This window comes from Crassostrea angulata, chromosome 1 (assembly GCF_025612915.1).
Source record: "Crassostrea angulata isolate pt1a10 chromosome 1, ASM2561291v2, whole genome shotgun sequence".
Taxonomy (NCBI): Eukaryota; Metazoa; Mollusca; class Bivalvia; order Ostreida; family Ostreidae; genus Magallana; species Magallana angulata.
The window spans coordinates 939,251-948,695 of NC_069111.1; the positions used below are offsets into that span (position 1 = coordinate 939,251).

A 9,445-nucleotide genomic window follows, 5' to 3' on the forward strand; every position below is an offset into this window, starting at 1 on the left:
TTTCGCTTGCTTCATGGTTATCAACAGGTATTACTCCATATTATCAATAAATTCTGCTATATGGCCCGCTGATAGCTGCACAAATATATATACATTAAATTTAAAACCAAGGAACTTCATTTTCCAAGGAAGTACATGTAATATTGAATAAAAAATTCAGTTGACTAGTGACTACTGTGGATTCATCATTGTGGAAGAACATTTTCGGTATTAAAATTTTCACAGAAGATGTTCCTAAATTAGTTTAAATAGTCCAAAACCATGTGGAACTTTTTGTGTGCAATAAATATACAATTTTTGCATGGGTGGAACTGTAGCTCTACGGTCTGTCAACCTGAATTTCACGTGGAGCTATATATATACTGTTCTGCAAAAATACAAAAATTTTCATATGTACAAATTCTTTCACATGATATCAGTGCAATTCATCTAATACATGTAGTATATACATGTACATATGACAATAACATGTAAATTGAAATCAACAATTTCTTTATAATTTCCATGTAGCTTCCTGTACGCTTATATTATGTATTATAGGCAGAGGAGTCAGAACAACTGTCCGCAGAAATGCAGGCGACTTTTTGTTAGTGTATACAGGAAAGGTTAATGATAACAAAGAAGGAAGGTGAGAACTTGGAAGAAGGGTTCTCATCTGGCTACAGATTTTGTTTACAGAGATTTGTGGTAAGTGTCTAGATTCTCATGAAATACTTTTTTGTTTTCTTACGTACCTAAATATATGGATATTGGTTTAATGCCTGCAGGCCATGGCTTAATCAAGTTTTGCTAAACACATGTAGCTGGTTTTATGGTGGTAGTCAAGGGTTCCAGCAGTTGGAAAATTCAACATTCAAAGATTTTAGAAAAGTGAACACCTAGCTTGTACTAATTATTTGTATGGACTTAATAATGTTGTCACAGAGATAGCTGTCATTTCTCTTATGGTAATTAATTTAAAACATATTTTTCCATCACTGAATCTCGCAAAGACAAATGAATCTATTTACAACTTTTTTTACATCATCCCAGAGGGAAGTCAAATTACATACTTTATTCCTGTGCACTGTTTGAATCCTAAATAAAAATCCCCTCTCTGTTATACTACTCTGGCTCCAATTGATGACTATCTCAGATCATTATAGCTTCAATTAATCTATATATTGATAAACTAGTTCCATTTCTACATCACTCTAACTCTATAAAAATCTTAAAGGGCCTAAAGAAAAAATAGGTTTGTTTCCGCTTTCCTAACCAACCCTGAAAAATACTGCCATCTCAAAACTTTTTTTTTGCCATTTTTCAGTGAGGGTGTTCAATTTTCGTTTTTTTTTTCAGATCATCTATTTTTTAAAAATTAAGTCAGAGAAACGTTTGGACAAGTCTGTTTATTACATCAACGTTGAAAAAACGCTTGAAATTAAAAATGGCAGGACATTCTGCAAACAATAGCACCCATGCAAGGCTCGGATTATCAAAAGCTAACTCATAAAACTTGACCACTCTAGACGGTAATTTGCTTCATTCTTAATTACCCTAACACGTACAGCTTGAATTGTCTGAATAACGCATTCTAAAATCACTATAATAATTACAACTAATACACTAAAATTTACTCCTCATCACATACATGAAGAAACATCACAACTACTAGTATACAACAGTCTGCATAATATTATAATAATTAATGAGAGTGTGTTGTGCAGTACTATGTTTATATATAATACAATAACCAGGAATTATTTGCATGCACTTGCTACTTGTTTGTGTGACAGAGAAAGAAAAAATATAAAAACATTGTCATCTATCTGAAATGCATGTTAGACCTTACAGTACTTAAGTACTGTAAGGCCTAACATGCATGTCTGATAGATGTATATATTTTTAAATTTTTAACATGTCTTAAAAAAATTAATCTATAATAGTTTACACAAGCCTATATTATTTTTATTTCTTTGATTTAAACAAAGGCTCTATCCAACTTTTTACTAAAGAAAATGAGTTATTGTATTATTATAAACATATATTTTAGTATGAATCTTTTATTAATGGAAGCAATTAATTTAACTCGGTCATTTATAGTGTTGATGCATCAGAAGAAGATGGTAGATTGGGAAGGCTTGTGAACCATGGGAGCAAGAAAGAGATCAACTGCAAAATGAAATTAATAGGGGAAGTGCTATGTCTTTTTGGAACCAGGTATTTACAAAATAATTTTGCCTGTTTACCGTGTACTAGGCTTACTGGTACTGAATTAATTATCATGATTAGGCCAACATTTTTTTTATACCCCCCGCAAACGAAGTTTGGGGGGGGTATATAGGAATCACCTTGTCCGTCCGTCCGTCTGTCCGTCCGTCCGTCTGTCCGTCTGTCTGTTCAATTCGTGTCCGGTCCATATCTTTCTTATGGAGAAACATTGGAAGTTCTTACTTCACACAAATATTGCTTATGACCTAAGGGTGTGTCATGACCTTGACCCAAGGTCATTTGGGCAAGGTCAAGGTCACTGGCAGAAAAAGTTCAAAATTCATGTCCGGTCCATATCTTTTTAATGGAGAAACATTGGAGGTTCTTACTTCACACAAATATTGCTTATGACCTAAGGGTGTGTCATGACCCTGATCCAAGGCCATTCGGGCAAGGTCAAGGTCACTGGCAGAAAAAGTTCAAAATTCGTGTCCGGTCCATATCTTTTTAATGGAGAAACATTGGAAGTTCTTACTTCACACAAATATTGCTTATGACCTAAGGGTGTGTCATGACCTTGACCCAATGTCATTTGGGCAAAGTCAAGGTCACTGGCAGAAAAAAATCAAAATTCGTGTCCGGTCCATATCTTTTTAATGGAGAAACATTAGAAGTTCTTACTTCACACAAAGATTGCTTATGACCTAAGGGTGTGTCATGTCCTTGACCCAAGGTCATTTGGGCAAGGCCAAGGTCACTGGCAGAAAAAGTACAAAATTCATGTCCAGTCTATATCTTTTTAATGGACAAATATAAGAAGTTTTTAATTCAGATCAAGATTGCTTATAGTCTGAAGGTGTGTCATGACCTTGACCCAAGGTCAATTGAAGAAGTTCAAGGTCATTGTTTTAAAAAAAAATCGGGCTCAGTATACTTATAATTCGAAATGTTTATATTTAAAGAATAGAAATTGGTTTGTGTACTCGTATTAGTATTAACAGTTTTATTAAAAAATAGAGCAATTGTTATGTATAGAAAATGGATAGTGAAATAGATTCATCCAATGTGTTCTATAATAGAAAAAATACATGAGTTATGATTTTCTTAGTGGGGGGTATCAATTGTGAGCTTGCTCACAGTACCTCTAGTTATTTTTAAGTTTATGAACTCAAAAGTTTTAAGTCCCATAGGAGGAGAAAATGAAAACAAAAAAAATATTTTTTCAATACATTATCAACATTATTCTGTCATGTACATTATATAAGTTTCACTGAAAAGATTTCTTATAACTGTGGTATTTCTCAATTTGGTAAACATATTGAGTAAACATATATGGAAACAGGCTCTGTATATTGTTGAAGCACAAATTTTTGTGGGGTTGAAATTTCGTTGTTTTATAGCAAAATAATGTTTTATTGAGATTTAATTTCTTCATTTTAAGAATATCTTAAATGTTAACTATCTGGTTTAAAATTCTCATCTCCCCCTTGGCAGATTTAGTTTAATTCATATAATGCCATATAGCGGTTCTTTTGAGTTATTTATTGCTCTTGAAAAAACACAGTTGTGTTTATAATGGCAACAGCAATACAGCATCACTTTAAAGTATGTCACAACAAATACCGAAAATAAATTTCTCTTCAGCTCATCCTGTAGGTGCAGGAAGTAATAGATAACTTGAGATACATGGTAAAAACTGCCAAATGTATATATATATCTTCCTCAAACTAATTTTTCTGGATTCGTGCAATAAAAGCAAGTATCACTTTGCGCCGCCGTTACTGTGAATAAGCTGAATAAAATGAACAATTTGATTGGATGCCCTGAAATTCATTATTAATAAGCAAGTTATGTTGAAGTTGGCTAAATCTGCCCAGGGGGAGATGAGAATAATGAATCCGACATTTGGCTAGCGAAGATGCTATGTCTTCCATATGTTATGGTATTTTGATATCATTTCAAACTGGTCCAATGTGGTAACAATTAAAATGTTAACAATATATCAATTAAATTTTTTTATCGGTAAATTATAGTATGTGTAGTAACATTGATGTCCATTCTAAAGGGGCATTATGTTGCATGAAATTTGATTGTATTAATTATTTGACAAACAGTAACCAATCATAATGAATGTCTTAAACAGAAATAAGTTCACTAAATTTGAATTGAATTAAATCGAAATTGATCTAGAATGAACCGAATATCAAAATTAATTTTGTCGTGAATTGTAATGCATTTGTATCATGATATTTCACCCCTATTGTCCTTATACATGTTATACCCTGTCAACAAGTGTATAATGAAATGTACTTATTTAAATAAATTAAAGTAATTGGTTACAAAACTTTAGTTGACTATCAAATTTTACTATTATTCACAACAGAAATATACATGAGGGAGAAGAGCTATTATATGACTATGGACTCAAGCCTTATCCATGGAATTCTAAGGTACAGTGAAAATTTGCTTTTAAAAGTTGGATTTTGATAACTTATAGGTAAATCCTCCATCACAAGGAAGCTGGTGTCCGGCATATTCTTTAAAAATAAATAGTCAGATTTTGTATTATTCATTGAATGCAAATCAATTTATTTAGGAGAAAACAAAACCTAGTAAGTCTAGCTTAAATTGTAATATTACAGTGGTCTTTATTACTGACAACATTCCTTTTTAGCTCACCGAGACGAAGTCAAGAGGAGCTTATGCTATACCCCCGGCGTCGGCGTCCGGACCTGGTCAAAGTTTTTGTTGCAGGTCCTGTATCTAAGCTATTACTTCACTAAACTTGCATGGATGATGCATATTGACCTACTTATGGACCTGAAAGACTCGGATGCTGAATTTGGGTCCTAAATTACAGATGCTGAAGGAGGTTAAGGTTTTTGGAGCAGGTTAAAGTTTTTGTTGCAGGTGCCCTTTGATAGCAATATATAAGTTACTCCTGGTCCTAACTTCACCAAACTTGCATGGATGGTGTGTCTTATGATACTGATGCACCAGACAGGCTTGAGTTCTGAATCTGAGCTATAGGTTTCGGATGCTGGAAGTGGTTAAGGTTTTAAGAGCTGGTTAAAGTTTTTGTTGCAGGTGCCCTCTGAAGATAATTTCTTAGTTACTACTGGTCCTTACTTCACCAAACTTGTATGGTTGGTGCGTCTTATGATACTGATGCACCTGACAGGCTTGAATGCTGAATCTGAGCCATAGGTTTCGGATGCTTGAGGAGGTTAAGGTTTTTGGAGCTGGTTAAAGTTTTTTGAGCAGGTGCCCTCTAATGTTATGTCTTAGCTACGCCTATAGTCATAACTTCATCAAACTTGTGTGGATGCTGCGTCTTATTATACTGATGCACCTGATTGGCTTGAATGCTGAATCTGAGCCATAGGTTTCGGATGCTGGAGGAGGTTAAGGTTTTAAAAGCTGGTTAAAGTTCTTGAAACAGGTGCCCTCTGATGATGATATATTGGTTATTACTTGTCCTAACTTCACCAGACTTCCATGGATGGTGCGTTTTATGATACTGATGCACGGGACAGGCTTGATCAATGCTGAGTCTGTCTAGCCATAGGTTTCGGATGCTGGATAAGGTTAAGTTTTTTTTAACAGGTCACATGTTACATAGATAATAGTACTATTTCAAACTTATATAGTTGATTAAACTGTAATATGAAAGAATCGCAGAGGAAGCTTCAGATGCAGAGCTTGATCTCCATTATCAAGGATGCTAAAAAATATATCTTAGTTATTACAGGTCCTAACTTCACCAAACTTGAATGAATGGCGTCTTATAATACAGATGCACATGATAGGCATGAATGCTGAATCTGAGCCTTAGGTTGCGGATGCTGGAGGAGCTAGGTTAAGGTTTTAATTGCTGGTGCCCTCTGATGATGATATCTTAGTTATTACTGGTCCTAACTTCACCAAACTTGCATGGGTGATGCGTCTTATGATACTGATGCACCTGACAGGCTTGAATGCTGAATCTGAGCCTTAGGTTACGGATGCTGGATGAGGTGTAGTTTTTTGGAACAGGTAACATGTGTAATAGATGATAGCTTGCATAGTTGATTTAACTATATTATAAATGAAACGCAGAGGTTGCTTCAGATGCAGAGCCTGATCTCCATTATCAACGATGTTAAAGAAATCTCCTACCTCAAGTAAACCAGCTTGATAGAAAGATGAGGTTGTTGTTAAATGATATAACATATGATTCCTATGATTAAGTATTGTATGATATAAAACACTATTGTTTAATGTGATACAATATATCATATGTTATATTGTAAAAAGTTATTTGATACAATATAATATTGTATCAATTTTTTTGATATTTTATGATATGATATTGTATCATGATATTGTTCTGTATAGTATTGTATTTTATGATACATTCTACTACAGTTATTGCCGAGATCAAAGAGATGCAGCGGACATTATTCTTCAATATACCACGAACGTCATCAGTAAATTATCAGATCAGAAATACCTATTTGTCTCGCACTGATCATGGAAGTACAACTTCAAACCGTAAAAAGTTTTAAAACCATGTCAATTTCAGGTGTTAGTTCCAGTCAAAACAATGTGTATTGCCTCAAATCTTTATTTTTAATGCGGCTGTTCCTAGGACCTCCCTGGCACATTTTCACTGCGTGTTTTTACATAAAATATATAACGTGTAGTAGTAATAATCGTATTAAATTGCCCTTAAAATATTAGGAATGTGATTCAAAGATATTTAATAAATAAGTGAACTTCAAGAGTATTAAAATCCTAAGAAAAAGTCTGTCGTTTGCATGTGATTCCTTTGATCGATACACATGTAAACATTACTAACAAAACCGTTGGGGTTACACGGAACAGCCGTCAAAATGACCTAGATCATCTCTCTATAGGAGAAACGATCTGTAGAAATACTGGGCTGTTAGTAGAATAGAAATAAAGTTCTTGTTTTCGTGAATGTTGCAGGATAACCTCCTCAGTCTCGAAATGTTGTTTGAAATATAAAAGCCTCGGCTAGCGCCTCGGCTTTTATATTTCAAAACAACATGAAAACTGGTACTTTATTTCTTAATCCATGAATATCCAAGATCATAAAGTATGATTTTCATATAATATGATAAAGGTGGTCTCATAAAGGTGATGTCTCATAAGGGTGCATGATGCCTCGTCTCGGTGAGCTTTTTAATCTGTGATTACCTATGTTTTTATATTCTAGGAACATCTGCATTTTTTGCAGAATTATTGGTTTTTTCGTATTGTTTTACTTTTTAATTTATTTACTAACCAGTGAGATGCCCCTAATTCAAACGAGAGGGGGATATACTGTTTTATCCATCTGGGTCTGTTTGTTCATCTGTATGTTGGTAACAAATTTCTGTCACATTCTTCTTAAATTGGCAACTATTATTTATACAGTTGCTTGAGATTTTAACACTCATTGTATAGGCATATGACATACATGTATGGTGGGAGTCGTTTTTTTACAAATTAGATGTCACTTTCCTATAAAATGACAAACGTATTCTTAGACTTGAATTTAAAATAAATTGTCATTACAGTTTTCTCAGAAATTGCTCATTGCAGATGCGAGAGATTTTAACACATGTACTCTTTGTTTATAGTGGTAGGCATTCCATTTAATGGGATTCATTTTTTAGCACATCTAATGTCCACTTTCTGTTACATTATGACTGTGTTTATTTTTTATATTCACATCAGGGTGGGGTATAACTAGTGAGTACAGTGTATTGACTCACAGATTTCTTGTTGTTTTAGACAAACCATCTGCCCCTAAGGGACCATTCAGTGTGTCCAATCTCACTGCTTCATCTGCTGACTTGAATGGAAGCCAACAACAAAAGATAACGGTTCTCCAGTCACAGGCTATGTTATTGAGTCCAGACCTAGCACCAGCGCAAGATGGAGCAAAGTGGCCAAGATGGATGACAACACCACCAAATACTCTCCCAAAGACCTCATTGACTATCTGTTCAGGGTTTCTGCTGTTAATGAGGAGGGACAAGTCTCACCACTAGAGACCAAAGAACCTGTGAGACTTAAGAGGAAGATAGGTAAGAGCTTACATATGTTGAAATGTATGCTTAAGTGTGTAAGATAATGTATGATTACTGGTTAAATATCTTTGTTTCTCTTTAGATGTTCTATCTTCACCAAGACAAGTCAAAGTGTCTAAACTTGGTCCCGATTTTGTGACACTGGATTGGAAATCACTGTCTTCAGATGGAGGCTCCAAGATGACAGGGTATGTGGTGAAGCAGAAGAGAGGCTCTGATGGTGACTGGGAGGAGGTAGCCACTCTAAAGGCCATTGAGACATCTTACAAGGTCCCCAAACTTGATGAAGACCAAGAGTATTTCTTTTCTATAACTGCCCTGAACCAGAACGGACAAGGAAAAAACCTGTGAACTGGACACGTCTCTTGTTCCAAAGAGACCTCCAGGTAAACTTGAGCTAAAACTCATTGTTTAAGCACTTCATACACTGTATTTACAAAGCTTGGTGTACGAATAAGGCTAACCAAATTTTTGTATTTACATGATCTTTGATTAGGTCTGCCTGACTCTGCCATCAAAAGCACTGGGTTTATTTAGTCTGTAACAATGCCATTTCATGAAAACGTTTTCAATACACATCATGTATTTTGAGTACTTTGATTTTTTTCTGTTGTTGAGATTTCTTTTCAAATGCATATAAAAAGTGTATTTTATGTGCATTTTCAGAAAAACCGTCACCACCAGTTGGTCCAGTCATACTCTCAGACATTCAGAAAACCTCTTTGGTGTTAGCCTGGAAACCCAGCAAGAATGATGGCAGATCTCCTCTAACAGCTTACTATATTGAAATGAGGGACCCTAATAATGGATCCTGGTCTGCAGTCACCAAAGTGACCCCAGACATCACCAGCTACGGTTTCTTATGATTTTGTTTTAAGATTGTCTAGAAATGGTGTTTGGAACTGGAGATAAAGAAGATCCCCCAAGCAAAGAACTTAAAAAGCAAAGAGGTATTTGTCTGAATTAAAACAGAAAGTAAACAAAAAACTAAAGTATAAGCTTCTGCCATACAAAATAGCCACGCAGAGAGTAATGCATGTTTATGTATTTTTGAAGCTGGGTTTTATGTCAATATGTTATTTGATTAAGGCAGTTGAACTTGTAAGTTGTAATTTGTTGTGTTACTTCCAGGTTTTAAAAGAATAAGTGGAAAAAGAAAACCTAATGAACAGCAG

General features: G+C 34.7%; 1 pseudogene; it reads left to right on the forward strand.

Moving 5' to 3' along the window:
• The first annotated feature begins 613 nt into the window (after positions 1-613).
• LOC128179216 (twitchin-like) lies at positions 614-9,225 on the forward strand (annotated as a pseudogene).
• The last annotated feature ends 220 nt before the right edge of the window (positions 9,226-9,445 follow it).